Source organism: Triticum aestivum, chromosome 7D, assembly GCF_018294505.1.
Source record: "Triticum aestivum cultivar Chinese Spring chromosome 7D, IWGSC CS RefSeq v2.1, whole genome shotgun sequence".
Lineage (NCBI taxonomy): Eukaryota > Viridiplantae > Streptophyta > Magnoliopsida > Poales > Poaceae > Triticum > Triticum aestivum.
In genome coordinates, this window is record NC_057814.1 from 383,726,466 (window position 1) to 383,748,223 (window position 21,758).

Consider the following 21,758-nt stretch of genomic DNA (forward strand, 5'->3'; position numbering starts at 1 on the left):
CTGGCCATGCCATCCCTCTATACTCACCCACACCTCCTGTTATTCTCCAGCGACGGCAGCCTCATACCGCAGCCGAAGCTATCAACCCACGTACTCCCCTCCGCGTGGGCATCCAATGCCGCGTCTTCCTCGGCTCCGCGTCGTCCCCTTCCTAGGCCTTGCCGTCGTCCACCACCCTGTTGCTCTCGGCACGGCATGGTCAACATGGTCAACGAACGACTTCGATCGGAAGAGTACTGTACATGGAGAGGCTGACAGCTGGGTCCATGGCCGTAGCAAGGAAGTGCCTCCTTATTACACGGAAAATAATGATTCCTCCACCTGACAACAGGGACCCACCGGACGGGCCACCGTATTTCACGAAAAAAATGTTTCCCCCTGACTGCTGGGACCAACCAGCTACATCTTCGCACGCAAGGAAGTGCCTGACAGTCGGGACCCACCCGGTCGAAGCGTATGTAGCGTTGTCATTCTGGTCGCGAACGTGTACGTACATACGATTGGTCTGTCTGCAGGCTGCAGCGATCAACCGTGGCCGTGTAAGGAAGGGCACGTGTCATAGTAGAGGCGCACACGTAGCATGTACACGTACGTACAGCGGCGAGGGTGCAAGAAAGTAAATACGGCCACGTACGTACATACGGGCGGGGTCTCGAACGCCTACTCGCGCATACGTACGGCCAGGGCTCGTGTACATGGTTGTGGCTGGGCCGGAACGGAGAAACTGCGTCATCCTCGTGTTCATGGGGAGGCAACGGAATGCGTCGTGTTCATTAGGAGGCAACAGAACGCGCGTTGTTCATCGGGAGCCAACTGGCTTGGACGGAACAGCTGATGGAAACGAGGCCTGGCGTACCGCAGAACGGAGGAAGTGGCCTTGTGTTCGACCGGCCACGGTCGAAACGGGATCCTGTTCATCGGGAGGGGTCTAGCGTACCGCAAAACGGTCGCAACGGGGTCCTGTTGATCGAGAGGGGTGTCGCGTACCGCAAAACGGAGGAAACGGACTTGTGTTGGAGCGCTACGGTCGAAACGGGGGTCCTGTTCATCGGGAGGGGTGTGGCGTACCGCAAAACGGGACTCCACGGGATACTGTTCATCCCCACCATCGACCTCCTCCAGCCTCCACGGGCTACTGTTCATCCACCCTCGACCTCCTCCAGCCTCCACCTGCGACTGTTCATCCCCGGGCTCCTGTTCATCCAGCCTCCACCGCGCGCTCCTCCACCGGCTACTGTTCAACGAGCCCTCTCCGTGGGGTCCTGTTCAACCACCCCTCCACGGGCTACTGTTCTTCCAGCCCTCCACCGGCTACTGTTCAACCAGCCCTCCATGGGGTCCTGTTCATCCAGCCCTCCACGGGGTCCTGTTCATCCACCAGCTCGATCGATCGGGGTCCTGTTCATCCAGCGGCAATGGCCTTTACTACCACGGGGTCCTGTTCATCCACCCCCCCCACCGGGAACTGTTCATCCAAACCCCCCAACAACGCTCACTATTCATCCAGAGGCACCATCGATCGGCTTCAGTTTGCAGCAGTAGCAAAGGAATCACACTCGGGTTCAGTTAACAGCAAGGGATCGATCGGGGTTCAGTAACATAGCTAGTGCAATCGCTCGGGTTCAGTTAGAGCCCGCAGTGCAATCGCTCGGGTTCAGTTAGAGCGCAACGCCTCGCACACACGCGCGTACATACGAGAGAAACGCGCATCGCTCGGCCCCCGACCACCCACTGTAACCGGGAACTCCCCAGGTATTTTCCTTGCCCTCGCTTCTACCATGGTTTTCTCCGTCATGGACGGCCCAAAGAATGTCATGCAGCTGCGTCTCCGGCTCGCCCAGAACGAAAAGGCCATTTTCTGTCATGATTTTTTGTGATAGAAGTAGGAGCCCACCACATCTATGATGATACCGGGTTTTGTCACAATTATCGTCATAGAAGTTTCATAAGCATGACAGAAAAAATTCATTCGGCCAAAATGTCACGGATGTGTCTATTTTTGTAGTGTAAGCATATTTCAAAGTGTCTAGCAATTGTTTTAATTCAAACACAGGATTACCTTCAGGTGGAGGGGGACTGTAACATCCCAAATTTTGAATTTGGAATGTTATACATAGGTCATCCATGCATATAATATTTTATTGCATTTGGTTTTGCGATCCTCGAAATTCTAAGCAACTCAAGGACCCACGGAGAGAGTTGGGGATTTCACGTTTTTCATATTTGATTTTTTTTCAAATATCGAAACAAGGACCATTTGGTTTTAATTATTTTTCCTCCCCGAAAATATTTCATATTAAAATATATGAGAGGAGATAATACTACTTCTCCAAAATAAATGAAATATTGGAAGAAAAATACTAAAATCAAATAAATAATTTTATTTGAATTAGAAAAATATGCATTTTTCAAAATTGCATTTTAGGGCCAAGAATTTTTTTCACTTTGTTCTAAATATTCTATTTAGACGGTGAAAATTTGTTTTGGTATTTTTAGATTTTTATTTTATTTTCTAGGATTTTTTAGGCAAAATCAGTTTTTTTTAAAAGGTTTGGCTTCGGACCGACTGGGCTGAAAGCCCAGCCGGCCCACGAGCAGCGTCACCCCGACCCTGAGCGGGAGTCCGCCGCCCGTACGCCGCCTTGCCCCCTCCCCCACGCCACCACCCCCTCCCCCCTCATAAATACCGCCCCCCCGTTGCCCCACATCGCCTCGCCGCCCCGCGCCGTCCCGCGCCACTCCGCCGCTTCACCACCGCCCCGCCCCACCGGAAGCCCCGCCGGATCCACCGCCGCCGGTCTTTTCCGGCTAAACGGTAGAACCATTCGGGTTTTTTATAAAAAAACCCTAGATTCATTTTTTTTAGAATCGGTTCGGTTTTTCTCGGTTTAGTTGTTTAGCGGACGTTCGTCCGTACGTTCATTTCAACGGATGTTGTTCGTCAGTTAGCCGCAGAGAGCGAACATTCATTCGTTAGCCTCTTCGTCTCATTTTGTTTTCCAGGGTTTTTCCGCGATTATTTTCGATCGTGATTTCTGCCCTGATCTTCGTTTTAGTTTATCTTTTCGCTCGTTTATCCAAATCAGGTGAAACAAGCGCCTAGATCTTCATCTCGAAGCCCTCTTTCTGTTTAACCAACTTGAACAAGATTTTGGTACTATAAAATTTGACTTCAGTCCAGATCAGTAAACGAATCTTGTCTCTTTCGTAGTTTGAGTTTCGTTGCTCCGTTTGATTTGATTCTTTTTGCAAACCGGAGTTCTTCAGTTAAACTTTCTGGTTAGATCTTCTTATTTGAGTTTTACCCGTGCATCTTTGCTTGATTGCTTATGTATGCTATTGTTTGTTTCGATAGAATTCCCGGAGTGCGAAGCGTGCTACTACGAGTCTTTAGGATTTGCAGATCGTCAGCAAGGCAAGTAACACATTGATCATACTCTTTTCATACCTAGTTTTTATGCATTAGTTACAATCCTCAAACACTGCATGATTAGGATGTGATTAACTTGTGGGTACTGGGAAGTAGATGATGAGGTAGAACCTATTACGTGTTTTATTATCAAACCCTTGGGAGTTACTTCTACGTTATGCTTATATTGCCATGCTATGCTCATAGACGTGGATTGGGTTTGAGTGTATCCATGACAGATGTGAGTTTGTTAATTAATGGTTCAACTTAAGGTGGCAACTTTAATAGACATCTGGGTGGATTGCTTGTGGGCACATGGAGAATCCAGTGTTGTCCTAGGATATCCCGGAGTACCCGTGTGATCATCCTACGGTCCGCCACCCAGGCTCAAAGGGATCATAAGATTATTCATGAAAGAAACTTCCATGTGCAGCCACAAGCTATTATGGGCTCTAGCATAGTTGAGTAGGTTGCATGACCTCTTTTAGTGGTAGGCTAGCAGATGTAGAGGGAAAGTAGGTGTAACTGTCTACCCAGAGTAAAGAGTTAATGTTTCTGAAAGACTGTGTCTCGTTCATCTGTTTCTCAAACACCATATAGTGCGAGAAATCCAATGGAGGAGATCGAGTCTTGTGGGGAAAAGTGAGCAATCCTCTGTAGAGTGTACAAACTAGTCATGGTTAGCCGTGTCCCCGGTTATGGACATCTTGAGTATCTGGTACTTGAATTATTGGTTTGATCTCATCACTCTAAATTAATTTGTTGGGATGATAATGATTACTTTAATTGGGATTGAGTTGGAGGAACCTTCTCGATGATGTTTCAACCACCATGATAGTTAAATAAAATAATTCCTTTGTTGTAGGAAAAAATTGGCTTTTCGCAAAACTTTAACCATAGAGCCTCCACCAGCCATATATGCATGTAGTGCTAGCATTTATCTGTTCATTGCTCTACTGTGTTATATTGCCAGCATATTCCATGTGCTGACCCATTTCGGGCAGCAACATATCATGTTGCAGACTTTTCAGACGAAGAGTAAGGTGTGCTAGGTCGTTGTCATGCACTCAGCTATGCCGTTGGAGTTGATGGACTCACTTTATCTTCCAAGCCTTCTGCTGTTATCTCATTTAGATGGCCTTAAGCCATTTTTATTGTATTAAGTTCTCTCTTGAGACATTCGATGTAATAAGTGTGTGATTGCTACTCTATTATAAATCCATTCGAGTACTGTGTGTGTCAGCATTACCGATCCAGGGATGACACTGAAGCACAGAGACTTGACCGTCTAAGGCCGGGTCGCTACGAGATGGTATCAGAGCACACGCTGAATGTAGGACACGACCACCAAGATGAGCCATAGGTCACTCTTCTCTACTCATTTCTGACTCGTCTCCATTTTCTACTCTCTAGGATGGTGGACTCAAGGAACAAGTTTGCACAACCGGATGAAGACACACCCTTTGGACGACACTTGAAGGAAGTCACTAGGTACCTGAACATCGGAATACCAAGCTTCACCGGGACCTACACCGCCACTGTACCAGAAGAGGAGCACTGGATGATTCGAGTTCAAGTTCCAGGAAGGACCTTCACGCCAGTCACTGAGCCCATAGAGTTTTCCTTTGATGCACCAACCTGGAGTCTAGGAAAGAGCATGGCAGCCCACATCGCCATGGGATGCATTGGCGAAGTTTGTCACAAGGATCTCAAGGATACTATCTACCAAATATGTGGGTGCTGAGATGAGCAATGGGAGATAGTCAGCACCAGGAGGGACACGTCCATTGCAGCTTTCATCCAGGAGCTAAACCAGCACATTCGTCGACAGGAGAATCAGATGTGCGCAGGCATGATAGATCTGAAGAAGGCAATGACCAGGATCACAGAGCTAGAAGAGGAACTCAAGTCTACACGCGATGGATATGAGGAGGAAATGACGATACTCGTGGAGAAGAATGACGACTTGACAAGGAAGCTAGGAGTTTTTATGGGAGACCCCGTGCCAGGAGGAAAAGACGACGAACCTAAGGAAATTCGTTCTGAAGACTACATCATCGGCGACACCGACTCCGACCCTGATGGTAGTGATAATGATTATGAAGACGAAGCTGGAGCGGATATCATGGAGTCTTCCACCGATCAAAATTTCTAGATGACCACCATATGATTAGTAGTATTTCCCCATGTATATAGTAGTAGCCCGAGCACTTTTGTCATGATAGTTCTAGACTGATTGTATGCCCTTGATGGAATTGATTTGGTGTGATATGATTGTGTTTGTCTCATGTGCATATGGGTAGTGCTTTCTCACTAGACCTCATTCTATTCTAATCTCTCCCCTCTAAACCCATCAGATGCCTTCGAGACGTGATACCGGATTTGTCTTCCCACCGGAGATCACTCAGTTGATCCAGCAGCAGAATGCCTTGATGCAGATATTAGTCCAGAACCAAGGCAACAACAATAACAACAACAACAACCCGACGCCACCACCTCCAGTTGAAAACTTAGCCCATTTTCTGAGGTTGCAGCCGCCGGTGTTTTCTAGTAGCATCGAGCCAATAGTTGCTGACGACTGGCTACGCAGGATTGGAAGGGAGTTGACCACCGCAGGTTGCACAGATGCTGAGAAGGTGCGTTTTGCCGCACATCAATTGGATGGACCCGCAACCGCATGGTGGGAGAATTACACGACCACTTTCCCTATAGCCAATGTCACTTGGGATCAGTTCCAGCAAGATTTTCGCACAGCCCATGTCTCAACTGGAGCTATGAGCATGAAGAAGCGTGAGTTTCGCAACTTGCGCCAGGGAAATCGTACTGTGGCTCAGTACGTAGATGAGTTTAGTAAGCTATCTCGCTATGCCCCAGATGATGTGGCCACAGATGCCACGAAGCAGGAGAAGTTTATGGAAGGGTTGAATGATGAGATGAGCATGCAGTTGATGGTGGCAACATTTAACAACTACCAAGAGCTGGTAGACAAGGCTCTTATGATTGAAGGGAAGCAGCAGCAGATAGAGAGACACAAAAGGAAGTATGGACAAGGGAAGTATAATCCTGGAGCTCAGTAGAAGCCCTGTTTCACCCCGAACTCGGGAGGATTTACCCATAACCACGGAGGCCATACCCACGATGGAGGAGGTTCGCATAACCATAGTGGCCCCAAGAATGGGAATGGGAATTGAGCAAGCAGCAATCAGAACCGCTCTAACACAGCAACGCCTGCCAAGAAGGATCTAAGTCACATTACTTCTTTGAAGTGCGGGAAGACTGGACACTATGCCACTGAGTGCCCTAAAGTGAAGAATGGGAATGGCAATGGAAGCTCTGGGAAGAAGCCCAACCCTTTCAACAGGGGACAAGTGAACCACGTGAACGTGGAGGAGGTTGAAGAGCAGCCTGATGCAGTTGTCGGTAGTTTTTGGTTAAGTCATTTACTGCAATTGTTCTTTTTGATATTGGTGCATCGCATTCATACATTTCAAGGGGATTCGTGGATAAATATAAGTTGCCCACTAAAGTACTTAGGACACCTATGTTAGTAAGCTCACGAGGAGGGGAGTATATGGCATGTCAAGGATGTTTTCAGATGCCATTGACCATTGGAAGCCATGTTTTCCCCTCAGACCTGATAATTTTGGAGTCACAAGGATTGGATGTGATACTAGGAATGGATTGGCTATCGATGTATGGGGGGAAATATCGATTGCGCCAGTAAGTCGATTTTATTCACCACCCCGGAGGGAAAAAGGATCAAGTATGTATCCAGGCTTGCGCCGAGGAGGACCCAAGTAAATTCTCTCACGGGAGTTGTTCAGGAGGAAGTGCCTGTAATGAAGGATTACCCAGATGTATTTCCAGAGGAGCTACCAGGAATGCCGCCGGATCGAGACATCAAGTTTTTGATAGAGCTGTTGCTAGGCACCGGACCGATATCGAAGAGACCATACCGGATGCCCACTAATGATCTGGAGGAGATTAAGAAATAGATTAAGAAGTTATTGGAGAAAGGTTGCATTCGACGAAGTTCATCACCGTGGGGAGCCCCAGTGCTCTTGGTTGAGAAGAAGGATGGATCCTTAAGAATGGTTGTTGATTATCGAGCCTTGAATGAGGTGACCATCAAGAACAATTACCCACTGCCGATGATCAATGATTTGTTTGACCAGCTACAAGGAGCTAAAGTGTTTTTGAAGATCGACCTGCGATCAGGATACCACCAGTTGAAGATCCGGGAAAAGGATATACCTAAGACAGCTTTCACTACACGGTACAGGTTATATGAGTATACGGTTATGTCATTTGGACTGACTAACGCCCCTGCCTATTTCATGAGTATGATGAATAAGGTGTTCATGGAATTCTTGGATAAGTTTGTCGTGGTGTTCATTGATGATATCTTGGTGTACTCGAAGAATGAAGAAGAGCACAAGGAGCATTTACGTTTGGTTCTTGAGAAACTCGGGGAACATCAGTTATATGCCAAGTTCAGCAAATGTGAGTTTTGGTTGAAGGAAGTTGGATTTCTTGGACATGTTATATCAGGAGAGGGTATAGCAGTGGATCCTACCAAGGTTCAGTCAGTCACTAAGTGGTTGGCACCCACCTCAGTTGGAGAGATCCGCAGTTTTCTTGGACTCGCGGGATACTATCGGAGATTCATTGAGAACTTTTCCAAGATTGCGAAGCCGATGATGGCATTGTTGAAGAAGGATACCAAGTTCCATTGGACTGAAGAATGTGAAGCAAGTTTCCAGGAGTTGAAGAAACGTTTGGTTACAGCCCCAGTGTTGATTCTGCCGGATATGCACAAGGATTTCCAAGTGTATTGCGACGCTTCTCGCTTAGGACATGGAGGTATACTTATGCAAGACGGAAGAGTTGTTTCATATGCCTCGCGTCAACTTCGACCACATGAGTTGAATTACGCCACGCATGATTTGGAGCTAGCAGCAGTAGTGCATGCTCTCAAGACCTGGAGACATTTTCTGATTGGAAACCGTTGTGATGTGTACACGGATCACAAGAGTTTGAAGTACATTTTCACTTAGAAGGAGCTGAACCTCAGGCAGAGGAGATGGTTGGAACTCATAAAGGATTATGGTATGAAGTTGCACTATCATCCCGGCAAGGCCAATGTCGTAGCAGTCGCTTTGAGCCGGAAGAGTTATGCCAATACGCTCGTATGCCGCCGCACCATGGCCGACTCCGCCTCGCCCCGCCGCCTTGCCCCCTCCCCCACGCCACCACCCCCTCCCCCTCATAAATACTGCCGCCCCCTTGCCCCACATCACCGCGCCACTCCACGCCGCTCCGCGTCACCCCGCGTCGTCCCGCGCCTCTCCGCCGTCGCCGTGCCGCTTCACCACCGCCCCACCCCGCCGTAGCCGCCGCTCGCCGGATCCGCCGCCGCCGATCTTCCAGCTAAACGGTAGAACCGTTTGGTTTTTTAAAAAAAACCTTAGATTCGTTGTTTTAGAATCGGTTCGGTTTTTCTCAGTTTAGTTGTTTAGCGGACGGTCGTCCGTATGTTCGTTTTAATGAACGTTGTTCGTCAGTTAGCCACAGACAGCGAACGTTCGTTCATTAGCCTGTTCGTCTCGTTTTGTTTTCCAGGGTTTTTCCACGATTATTTTCGATCGCGATTTCTTCCCTGATCTTCGTTTTAGTTTATCCTTTTGCTCGTTTATCCAAATCAGGTGAAACAAGCGCCTAGAACTTGGTCTGGAAGCCCTCTTTCTATTTAACCAACTTGAACAAGATCTTGGTACTGTAAAATTTGACTTTAGTCCAGATCAGTAAACAGATCTTGTTTCTTTCGTAGTTTGAGTTTCGTTGTTCCGTTTGATTTGATTCTTTTTGCAAACTGGAGTTCTTCAGTTGAACTTTCTAGTTAGATCTTCTTATTTGAGTTTTACACCTGCATATTTGCTTGATTGATTACGTATGCTATTGTTTGTTTGCGATAGAATTCCCGGAGTGCGAAGTGTGCTACTACGAGTCTTTAGGATTTGCAGATCGTCAGCAAGGCAAGTAACACATTGATCATACTCTTTTCATACCTGGTTTTTATGCATTAGTTACAATCCTCAAACACTGCATGATTAGGATGTGATTAACTTGTGGGTACTGGGAAGTAGATGATGAGGTAGAACCTATTACGTGTTTTATTATCAAACCCTTGGGAGTTACTTCTACGTTATGCTTATATTGCCATTCTATGCTCGTAGACGTGGATTGGGTTTGAGTGTATCCATGACAGATGTGAGTTTGTTAATTAATGGTTCAACTTAAGGTGGCAACTTCAATACACATCTGGGTGGATTGCTTGTGGGCACCTGGAGAATCCAGTGTTGTCCTAGGATATCCCGGAGTACCCGTGTGATCATCCTATGGTCCGCCACCCAAGCTCAAAGGGATTATATATTATTCATGAAAGAAACTTCCGTGTGCAGCCACAAGCTATTATGGGCTCTAGCATAGTTGAGTAGGTTGCATGACCTCTTTTAGTGGTAGGCTAGCAGATGTAGAGGGAAAGTAGGTGTAACTGTCTACCCAGAGTAAAGAGTTAATGTTTCTGAAAGACTGTGTCTCGGTCATCCGTTTCTCAAACACCATGTAGTGCGAGAAATCCAACGGAGGAGAACGAGTCTCGTGGGGAAAAGTGCGCAAACCTCTGCAGAGTGTACAAACTAATCATTGTTAGCCGTGTCCCAGGTTATGGACATCTTGAGTATCTGGTACTTGAATTATTGGTTTGATCTCATCACTCTAAATTAATTTGTTGGGATGATAATGATTACTTTAATTTGGATTGAGTTGGAGGAACCTTCTCAATGATGTTTCAACCACCATGATAGTTAAATAAAATATATTCCTTTGTTGTAGGGAAAAATTGGCTTGTCGCAAAACTTTATAACCATAGAGCCTCCACCAGCCATATATGCATGTAGTGATAGCATTTATCTATTCATTGCTCTACTGTGTTATATTGCCAGCATATTCCATGTGCTGACCCGTTTCGGGCTACAACATATCATGTTGCAGACTTTTCAGACGAAGAGTAAGGTGTGCTAGGTCGTTGTCATGCACTTAGCTATGCCGTTGGAGTTGATGGACTCACTTTATCTTCCAAGCCTTCCGTTGTTATCTCATTTAGATGGCCTTAAGCCATTTTTATTGTATTAAGTTCTCTCTTGAGACATTCGATGTAATAAGTGTGTGATTGCTACTCTATTATAAATCCATTCGAGTACTGTGTGTGTCAGCATTACCGATCCAGGGATGACACTGAAGCACAGAGACTTGACCGTCTGAGGTCGGGTCGCTACAAGGACCTCCTAGAGTTACAATAGGCAAATTGTGTTTAAGTAGAGGACATTGTTCAAAGAAAATCTTATCTATTTCATTTCTTTCATGCATATGAAAATCATTTTCATGGTCTAGGGAATATTGTTCTAAAGGATCAGTAGGTGGTACAACAACAGAAGCAAGACCAATTAATTCATCCTTACTAGGAAATTCTTTTTCATGAAGCTTTCTACTAAACTTGGAAAAATTAAACTCATGAGACTCATCGCCAAAACTAACACCGACAGTTTGTTTCTTACAATCTATCTTAGCATTAACTGTGTTCAAGAAAGGTCTACCAAAAATAATGGGACAAAAGTCATCTTGTGGAGAACCAAGAACAAGAAAATCAGTAGGGTATTTTATTTTCCCACACAAGACTTCAACATCTCTAACAATTCCAATTGGTGAAATAGTGTCTCTATTAGCAAGTTTAATAGTAACATCTAGGTCTTCTATTTCTGCTGGTGCTATGTCTTTCATAAAAGATTCCCCCTTATGTTACCCCCACTATGGCTAGCCTTAGGGAGTCCAACATGAGTAGGAAATGATTCACAAAAGGAGGCTACTATCTCAGAGTCAACTCCATATTTAGTGCTAAACTTTTGAAAAGCATCGGTATCCATAAAAGATTTAACACAATCATACTTAAGTTGAATACCTGACTCTTTACCTTCATCGAGTTCTCAATCTTCAGAGTTGTGTTTAGTTCTTTCCAAAAGATCCCACCGGAATTCAATAGTCTTCTTCATAAAAGAACCAGGACAAGAAGTATCAAGCATGGTTTGATCATTACGAGAAAGCCAAGCATAAAAATTCTGGATAACAATTTCTCTTGAGAGCTCATGATTGGGGCATGAATATAACATTGACTTAGCCTCCCCCAAGCTAGAGCTATACTTTCTCCTTCACGAGGCCAAAAATTATATATATAATTCCGATCACGATGAACTAGATGCATAGGATAATTTTTTTTGGTGGAACTCCAATTTCAAATGATTCCAATTTCAAGATCCAATATCATCGCATAGCCTATACCATGCCAATGCTTTCCCTTCAAAGATAAAGGGAAAACCTTCTTCATAACTTTATCTTCGGGTAAACCTGCAAGCTTGAACAATCCACAAATTTGTTCTACATATATCAAGTGCATATCAGGATGTTCGGTTCCATCTCCTGCATAAGGATTAGCTAGCAGTTGTTCTATCATACCCGAAGGAATTTCATATTCAATATTTTAAGTAGGTGCAGTAGGTTGAGGGGTACCTAATTGTGGTTCCGGTCGAGGTGAAGATACCCCGAACAAACCCCTCAAAGGATTGTTTTCCATAGTAACAAGTGATAATAAATTTCAGCACACTATATAAATGTTTCCTTACCAAATTCCACTTACCAAAGGCGCTTCACTCCCCGGCAACGGCGCCAGAAAATAGCCTTGATGACCCACAAGTATAGGGGATCAATTGTAGCTCTTTTCGATAAGTAAGAGTGTCGAACCCAACAAGGAGCAGAAGCAAATGACAAGTGGTTTTCAGCAAGGTAATGTCTGCAAGTGCTGAAATTGTTAGTAGCGGAGTAGTTTGATAGCAAGATAATTTGTAACGGGCAAGTAACGATAGTAGTAACAAAAGTGCAGCAAGGTAGCCCAATCCTTTTGAGGCAAAGGACGGGCTAAAATGCTCTCTTATGATAAGCAAAGCGTTCTTGAGGATACACGGGAATTTCATCTAGTCACTTTCATCATGTTGGTTTAATTCGTGTTCGGTACTTTGATAATTTGATATGTGGGTGGACCGGTGCTTAGGTGTTGTTCTTAATTGAAAAATCCTCCTACTTATGATTAACCCTCCCGCAAGCATCCGCAACTATGAGAAAAGTATTAAGAATAAATTGTAACCATAACATTAAACTTTTGGATCCAATCGGTCCCTTACAGAATAGCGCATAAACTGGGGTTTAAGCTTCTGTCACTCTCGCAACCCATCATCTAATTGCTACTCCGCAATGCATTCCCTTAGGCCCAAATATGGTGAAGTGTCATGTAGTCGACGTTCACATGACACCACTAAGGGAATCACAACATACATACTATCAAAATATCAAACACATATCAAGTTCACATGATTACTTGCAACATGATTTCTCCCGTGACCTCAAGAACAAAAGTAATTACTCATAAATAATAATCATGCTCAAGATCAGATGGGTATTAAATAGCATATTGGATCTGAACATATAATCTTCCACCGAATAAATCATATAGTAATCAACTACAAGATGTAATCAACACTACTAGTCACCCACAAGCACCAATCTATAGTTCCGGTAACAAGATTGAACACAAGAGATGAACTAGGGTTTGAGGTGAGATGGTGTTGTTGAAGATGTTGATGGAGATTGCCCTCCCCAAGATGGGAGAGTTGTTGGTGATGATGATGACGATGATTTCCCCCTTCGGGAGGGAAGTTCCCGCGGCGGAATCGCTCCGCCGGAGGGCAAAAGTGCTCCTGCCCAAGTTCTGCCTCGAGACGGCGGCGCTCCGTCCCGAAAGTCCTCTCTCCTTATTTTTTCTAGGTCAAAATGACCTATATACCAGGGAGCCCAGGCGCGCCCTGGTGGGTTGTGCCTACTTGGTGGGCCCCCTCTGGTAGTTATTTGCTCCAATATTCCTTCAATATTACATAAAAAATATCTGTGAAGTTTCAGCTTGTTTGGAGTTGTGCAGAATAGGTAGCCTGACGTAGCTTTTCTAGGTCCAGATTTCCAGCTGTCGGAATTCTTCCTCTTTGTGTATACCTTGCATATTATGAGAGAAAAGGCGTTAAAATTACTCCAAAAAGCATTATTATGGATAAAAACATTATAAATAACAGTAAGAAAACATGATGCAAAATGGCGTATCACTACCCACCAGGGCGCACGAGGGGGTAGGCGCGCCCTGGTGCCTAGTGGGCACCTGGGTGGCCCCCTCTGGTATTTCTTTTCTCCAATATTTTTTAATATTCCAAAATAAATCTCCGTAAAATTTCAGCTCATTTGGAGATGTGCAGAATAGGTATCTTTGACATAGCTTTTTCAGGTCTAGAATTCCAGCTGCCGGTAATCTCCCTCTTTTTGCAAACCTTGCATATTATGAGAGAAAAGGCATTGGAATTACTCCACAAAGTGTTATATTGAATAAAAACACTATAAATAACAATAGGAAAACATGATGCAAAATGGACGTATCAGCCAGTGATTTCTTATGGTTGTGAGATTTCTGAAGACGGTGTTGTGCTCGCCAGAATAGAGATTGAACTAGTTGGGGATGGCATGCCTTCCTCATTGAAGATTTTTTTTAGCATTGCTTCGTGAGGTACCTACCCTTGAGCGTATGACGAGTCTACCTTGCAGGCTATCAGGTTTTTGTAGCATTTGTAGTGGTGTATGCTTTACTCGGCTTCTAGCCTATTATGGTCGGGTTTACCAGGTAGCTTTCATGTGTTGTTGCTGGGATGCTAGATGGTCGTAATTTCTGGGTGTGTTATGCCGCCACTCTTGGTGCGTTGTTGGTGGGCGGGGAGGAGGGCGCTGTGGAGATTGGTTTCGGTCTGTGCGGGCCCCTGTTGTGGTATTCACTTTGTCTGGCATGGCGTATCTATGCCTTGCTCGGCTGTTAGACGATTGTGGTGTTGCCCGTCCGACAAAACAATTAATAGCGTGTTGTTGATAGGGTATTGGACCGTACGTAGTTTATTGTTTTGGTGTCCCAGATACTCTCAGTGTGATGTCGACGGTCGTTGGGGTGTCGTTGTAGAGGCTGATTCTCGGTGCCGCACCCGATGTCGTGCTACTTGGTTTTTCTGGCTTGGTGTTTCCCGGGTCATTCGTGCGTGCGTGGAGAGATCTGTTGATTCCGTCCGGCTTTCATTTGGGCATCAAGCCGTTGATCTGGTGCCGGTGTACTTGCATCTATTGGTTGCAGCCATTTGGATGGACAACAAATTTGTTGTTGGTCGGACCACCTAGTGATGGTGTTGTCGGTGGAGGGTAAGTTCTTTTTAGATCCAAAACGGAGAAGTATCAAGCTAGCATCAAGCAACAAGTTTGGACTTGGATTGTTGTTCACGTTTTCATCAACAAAACTACTTTGTGAACGACGGTTGGTGGTCGATCTATGGACGATGCATCATCAGACGCTATTCTGGATGCTGCTTCCTCACACCAACGCTATGATTAACATCATCGTGCATAAATTGGCCAGATGTCGTCGTGTGTATAGCAGGTCTCTTTCATCAAGGACATTGCATGGAGTTGTTATAATAGTTCTGTGTTTCCGAAGTGATGAAATTGTTTGATTCTCGCCTCGCCATGAGGAGTGTCCCGTGCAAGAATATCATGTGTCACTGGTACAGCGAGGTGCTATATAAACGGTTTTTAACCCCTTTCCGCGATGGCGTTCGGAACCATCACCTAGTTAGTGACTGCGATAGGGGGGGTCCTTCCCACACGACCCAGAAACCGTCGGGGATATGCCCTCCTGGCACACACGCTCGGTAAAATGAGGTCGTGTGCGACCGGCGAGCGGCCAAATACAGTTATATGTACAGTAGTGCTAAAAAATACAATTATACAGGCGAAATCGTTTCTGGTCATAAGTACATCCACACAATCAGTCCCCGCTAAACGTTTCCGTTCTTATATACATCCCACACAGTCACTCCAAGGAAAACGTTTGCGCAAGGTGGCGTAATGCAAACAATTTTATGGAGAATGTCGTGTGTGATTGTTCATTGATCCAACATGGTTTATTCCTAGAAACTGTGTGTGTTGCCTGAGGTCATCGCCCACAGTGTTTTCTCAATAACTGTTTGCAATAGGAAAACCCAATTAGCAGGTTAATTGGCCAATTAGCAGGCTAATTGCCCTATTATTAATAATCCATTTACTAATCTAATTGACATTCATATTAAGCACATAATATATTTCATTCCCATATTAAGGAACACTACAAAAAAATACACTTCCGTGAGGATACGTGTTTGTCACAGTAGGTCACATTTTCTGTCATGCATGTACATCCATGACGATTTTATGACAGAATCAAGATAGTCATACCTGTGTTGTCGTAAAGTGTTTCATGACATTACCAAAATTATCATCATGGAAGTGTCCACTTCCATGATGATAAATCGCGTGTCATAGAAGTGCTTTCATCAAGGGTGGCCAACATGTACGGGTCGCCATTAAGCTATAGGGTCCGGTTTTGGATCCGATAACCTGTTAACAGCCCGGACCAATGGGGATTTTCCACGTGTAAAATTCTCATTGGCGGGAGGAAACACGTGTTGGCTCAACATTCAGACAGATGTCATCCACTCATTGGACAGGAGGCGCCTATGATATGTCGAAACGTGGCATGGCCCCACAGAGGCCCATTCCGGTGAAAAGGCCAGCCCAGCTAAAGGCCCACCATGTTTTTTCAGACACTAGTGGGCTGGCCCGTTAATAGCCTGCCATGTTTTGGGTCAAATTGAGGCCCATACCAGATCAGGCCCGTTCACAGCCTGCCGTGTTTTGGGCCAAATTACGGCCCATATCGGATCAGGCCCGTTAACAGGCCACTGTTCTTTTGGGCCCATACTAAGACAGGTTTGTATTTCAGCCTGTTAAATGCTCGTTTACCAGTTCGGCCCGATAATAGTTTCGGTCTGCTAGCGGCCCATGGTGCATCTAGGACGTTGTCGGCCCGGTTTAACTTTAGGCCATTTAACGGCCCATGCAGAAACTGGGCTATTTCTTGTCCGAAGTAACTTTAGGCCTCTTAACGGCCCGTAGTCTTCATGGATAAATTTTAGCCCAACTGGCCTATCGGCCTGTTAATGGGTCGTGTAACAGTTGGACCTAATTAGAGCCCGGTTGAATCCAGCCTGCTTATAGCCCATCTGATAATGGCCCGTGACACTTTTAGGCCTATGGCCCGCATAGATACCAGCCTGCTTAAAGCCCATAATTTTATTGGGCCAAACAGGCCCGAGATATATTTTGGCCTGTTAACTGCTCATCCTATTTGGGCCAAACATGGGCCTTAGGCAGTTTCGGCCTGTATTGGCCCATGAATTTTTTGGCTCAACGCTAGCCCAGTCTAGGTTTTAGCCTGTTAAAAGCCCATGGTATTCTCTGGCCCAGCTGGACAGAACTTTACTCGGCCTGTTAAAGGCGGGAAACAACTATAGGTTTAGACCTGGTAATGTCCCAAGATGATTATAGGCCCAGGTTTTGGCCCATATGAGTAACGGGCCAGCCTGAAGACCGACAACACTGAGATCCACTGAACCTTCCAGCCTATGTTACAGCATACCGACCAAGAATAAACCTAGACTATACAACAAAGAAATTACAGCATATTACATCCCCTCAGCATCAAAGTTCACCGCTAGTGATAATAAAGGGCAACCAAACAGCAGATTACATAAACTGGGCAGGTCGCCACCAGTGGAAGTTAACAGGCGGACAAAATAATAGACAGAACCGACAGCACTTCAACACAGTTCAAGAAAGGTTAGCCCAGCCCAGGAGCTGCAGCACAAGCAACTTAGCAACCTGATGAGACTGCGCTTCTTTGGCGCTCATATCCACCAACTTAAGCTGCATAGCATCAATAAACGTCATGTACTTACGGTTAATCTTGCATAGAGATTGGAGTTCCAGTCGTATTTGAGCGGAAGCATGTATTTCTGCTTGAATTTCAGACTGAAGAAGTCGAACAGATTCAGGCGGCAACTTCATCGAGCTTGTGTCACTGAGTAAGTTTGACACTACATCAAGATGCGAATTCGTGGTTGTATCCCTACCCTCAATATGTGTCGGTGTACAAAACAAGGGGCGCACCTTTGTACCCCTTTATCTGTGCACGGACAGTCGGAGCCGCGCCCACGGCCACACCAAGCAGAACAGGGGAGGTGAACCGAGGTCAAACCGAAGCCCAAGGTAGCCAGAGCAATGCCAAGACCGAGACCACAAAAGAGCAGAGGGACGAAGCAAGTTCCCCCAGCAAGACCCTTGCTGGGGCAGCCTCCGCGGCCCCAGCAAGGCCATTGCCAGGGCGGCTCGTCCAACACCAGCGGAGCGCACCACCCTTGAGCCCACGGTCTCCAACACCATCAACCACGTTGGGCCAGGGCTCGGGAGGCACCTCCAGGGTGGCTTGCAGATCTTTGTGAAGACAAGGAATATTCAAGATCAGATGAGGATTAAAAGACAACGATCCTCGCCAAGATCCTTGCCAGGGAGGGCCACAAGACCCCCGGCAAGATCCTTGCCGGGGACGACAGCACGCCACGGCAAGGGCCTTGTCGGGCCACCCGGCAAGGCTCTCACCAAGGGCGCCAGCAGGGCCACTTCCAAGCCCGCACCAGCCAAGTCTCCACCGCCGTTCGCATGCAGCTGCCGGCCCAACCAGCTGGGCAGGCACCTGCGTGGCAACATGCAGCTTCCAGGCCAACTCAGCAAGCGCCTACGTGGCAGCATGCAGATCTTCGTGAAGACTTTACCACCGCGCCACCTCAGCTGACTGACTACCTACATGGCGCCGCATGCATCGCTGGCCAGGGTGCGTGTCGAAGCAAGGAGGAGGGGCGACGGACGGGACGGGCCTCGTTCCCGTCCCCAATAAAGCAAGGGGACACCTAAGCGATGCATTAAATGCGTCTTGTCCTGTAGTACGAGCGATAAGCTCGTAGCACTTTACGCCTTTCCACCTCCTGTGTGCCACTGTGGCAGCCCCTTTCGACTATAAAAGGAGGCCCGTGGCGTACTGGAGAAGGATTCGGCTCTCTGGAACGGCTCAGCCACCATAGCTAGTTGGAGGGCTCAAGAACACGGAATACATCCACCAAAGCAGGACTAGGGTTTTACGCATCCTCTCAGCCCGAACCTGGGTAAACGATCCTTGTGCTGATTACTAATCCTGCTCTTCTTGGAACCCTGCGCCCCGACAACCGCAGTAGGGATTCTTGTGATCCCATAGGTGTCGTTTCCCACCGACATCTTTGGCGCGCCAGGTAGGGGGTGCAATTGTGAGAATCTGGTCTAGTAATTAGCCTAGCGTTCTTCATTGCCATGGCTCCCAAGAAGAAGACGGCCACGGCGATCGGCTCGTCGGGGGCCGAACGGCCCATGCCAGTACGAGCGAGCAGCGGCCCGGTCGCGGACAGAACACGAGCCGCGGTCCGCGAGCACAGCGTCGCCCTGGCAGTCAGAGCCTGGCGAGCGGTGCCGTTCGCACGCCAGGCGACGGGCCGCACATCACCAAGTCTAAAGATGGGGCTGGGCCCCCCGCAGGCGGCGCGGGGCCCTCCAGGAATGTCGTTGTGCCACCCATGGGTGGCGCAGCAACCTCCAAGATGCCCACACCGGCGACCACTGCGCGCTCTTCCCATGGTGTGCGTGACGAGCAGCGTCACCACGCCGGTGACCCTGGGCACCGCCGTGGGAAGAGCCCTGTGTGTCGTTCGCGGGATGAAGGAGTTCAGCATGCCCGCCGAAGTGCTGGCAGAAATGGCGCGCAGCCGCTGGGTCGTGAGGGAGCTCCTTCTAACGTGGTTAGAAGTCGAAGCGCGCCACGGTCCACGCAGCTGTCGCCGCCACCCACGCCAGCAGAAGCTTTGGCGCGCGCGCAGCTGCTACTCGACTTCCCTCCTGCTGCGGAGAAGCTCGACGAGTGGAGGGCCACCATCCGGAGCCTCGTCGCCGTCGCCAACAAAGATGATCTGCGACCAGCGGGACCCTCGGGCCAGCGCTCCACCGAGCCACCACATGCCAGCGCTGGGAGGACCGGGGGTGCTGCGGTCACGGTGCACTCTCCTCCTCGCCAGCCGCCGCGGGCGTCAGCTCATCATGACGACGCTTGTGACAATATCTCTATAGCGTCGTTCGACCCGCAGACCCACCGCGACCAGCGCCAAGTTCTTCGAGAACGAGCTCACGAAGATGCTCGAACCACTATCGAGCGCCGACGTGATACACGCCACCAGTCGGACAAGCGGGCGGGACCCGCTATGGACCACCCAGCGCCGGGGGGCTCCGGCGGCCTACGTTACGAGGTGGGTTGCCCAGCCTTTACCCGCGAGCTGCGGCAGTTCCAGTTGCTGTCCCACCGCACGCTCAAGCCCGACGTCAGCGAGAAGTACACTGGCACGACCCATCCGTCCGAGTTCCTCAGCATCTACACCATCGCGATGCAGGCTGCCGGAGCTCGTGACGAAAAGGTGCTTGCCAATTACTTCCCGTTGGCACTGAAGCCCAATGTTATGTCTTGGTTAATGCACTTGCCGGCGGATTCCATTTCTTCTTGGTCAGATCTGTGCCATGAGTTCGTTGGCGCCTTCACTGGAGGCCACCAAGCTCATGGCCAGGCCAGTGATTTGCATATCATTCCCTAGAAGGAAGGGGAAACCCTGCGCAAGTACATCCAGAGATTCAGCCGGGTGCAGTACAACATCCCCGACGTTCATCCCGCCGCTGTGATCAGCGCATTCCGTCAGAACGTGCGCAACTGCAAGATGCGCGAAGAGCTGGCGATGACCAAGGTTAAGGATGTGGCCGAACTCTACGTTCTGGCCGATAGGTGCGCCCGGGCTGAAGAGGGAAGGAAGTACCCCGGCGAAGATGCCGGCATGGAAACCGACTCTACTGATGAAGACACCGCCACCCCGACGAAGAAGGGCCGGCATCACAACAGGAAATGCAAGGGCAAGGCTGTGCTTGCCGTTGAAGGGTCTGACGACACCGGCGCTGCCAAGAAGGTCAAGGAAGACAACCCCGGCAAGGAGATTGCCGGGTGCGTCGCCTGTCGGGCCTTAGCAGCTGCCGACAAGCCAGGGGGCTTCGGCAAGCAATACTTCAAGATCCACCGCACCAAGGGCCACGACCTCCAGAACTGCCGGCAAGTCAAGCTGCTTGCTGAAAAGCAAAAAGGCCGAGTATGAGAGGCGGGACAAGGAGAAGGGCCAGGACGGTGCCGAGGGATCCGACAAGAAGCGTGGTAGCCAAGGAGGCCGCCGCGACAAGGACAGCCAGCAAGAGAGGCCCGCCCGGGGCCGTGACAAGAAGCAAGAAGACGATGATCATGACGAGGACGATGAGTCCGGCGAGCAAGAGTTCCAGAAGGCTACAGAGGCCATGTGCGTCGACGGTGGCACCTCGCTGCATACTTCTCACCACCAGCTCAAGCAGTGGGCGCGTGAGATTACAGTAGCGGAGCCGTCGTTCGACGCTCAGAAGCCACTGAAATGGTCCAGCACGCCCCTCATCTTTGACGCCGAGGACCACCCTGACCGCACAACCGCGGTCGAGTGTTTGCCGTTGTTGGTCTCGCCAACGATACACAACCTCAAGGTGAACAAGATGTTGGTCGACGGCGGGGCCGGCCTGAACTTGATCTCGCCCGTTGTGATCAAAAGGCTGCAAATCCCTGATGGAGACCTCGAGGAAACGGGCACGTTTCAAGGGGTCAATCCGGGGAGGAGCCAGCCGAAGGGGTAGGTCACGCTTCCCGTGACGTTTGGAGGGGAGTTAAACCACAGGACGGAGAGGATCGTCTTCGACGTGGCCGAGATCCCCTTGCCCTACAATGGGATCCTCGGCCGCCCGACACTAGCCAAGTTCATGGCGGCGTCGCACGGCGCCTACAACATGCTAAAGATGCCCGGGCCGTTGACCATCATCTCCGTCCCCTCCGACAAGAAGGACGCGCTGATTTGCGCCGACCAACTCTACCGGGAAGCAGTTGCAGCAGCTGCCGCCAAGGCACTTGCTCCTGCCGCTGAAGCCCCGGGAGGGAAGAAGAAGCCCGGCAAGACCTCTCGCACCCACTCCGGCAAGCGCACCTCCTCGGAGTGTTGTGCTACCGTCGAGGACGTGCCAGAGAGCTCTACCGGCAAGAGCAAGAAATCCAGAGCCGAGCCACCACAGACCAAGAAGGTGTCCGTCAGGGAGGATGGCACGGGAGGGG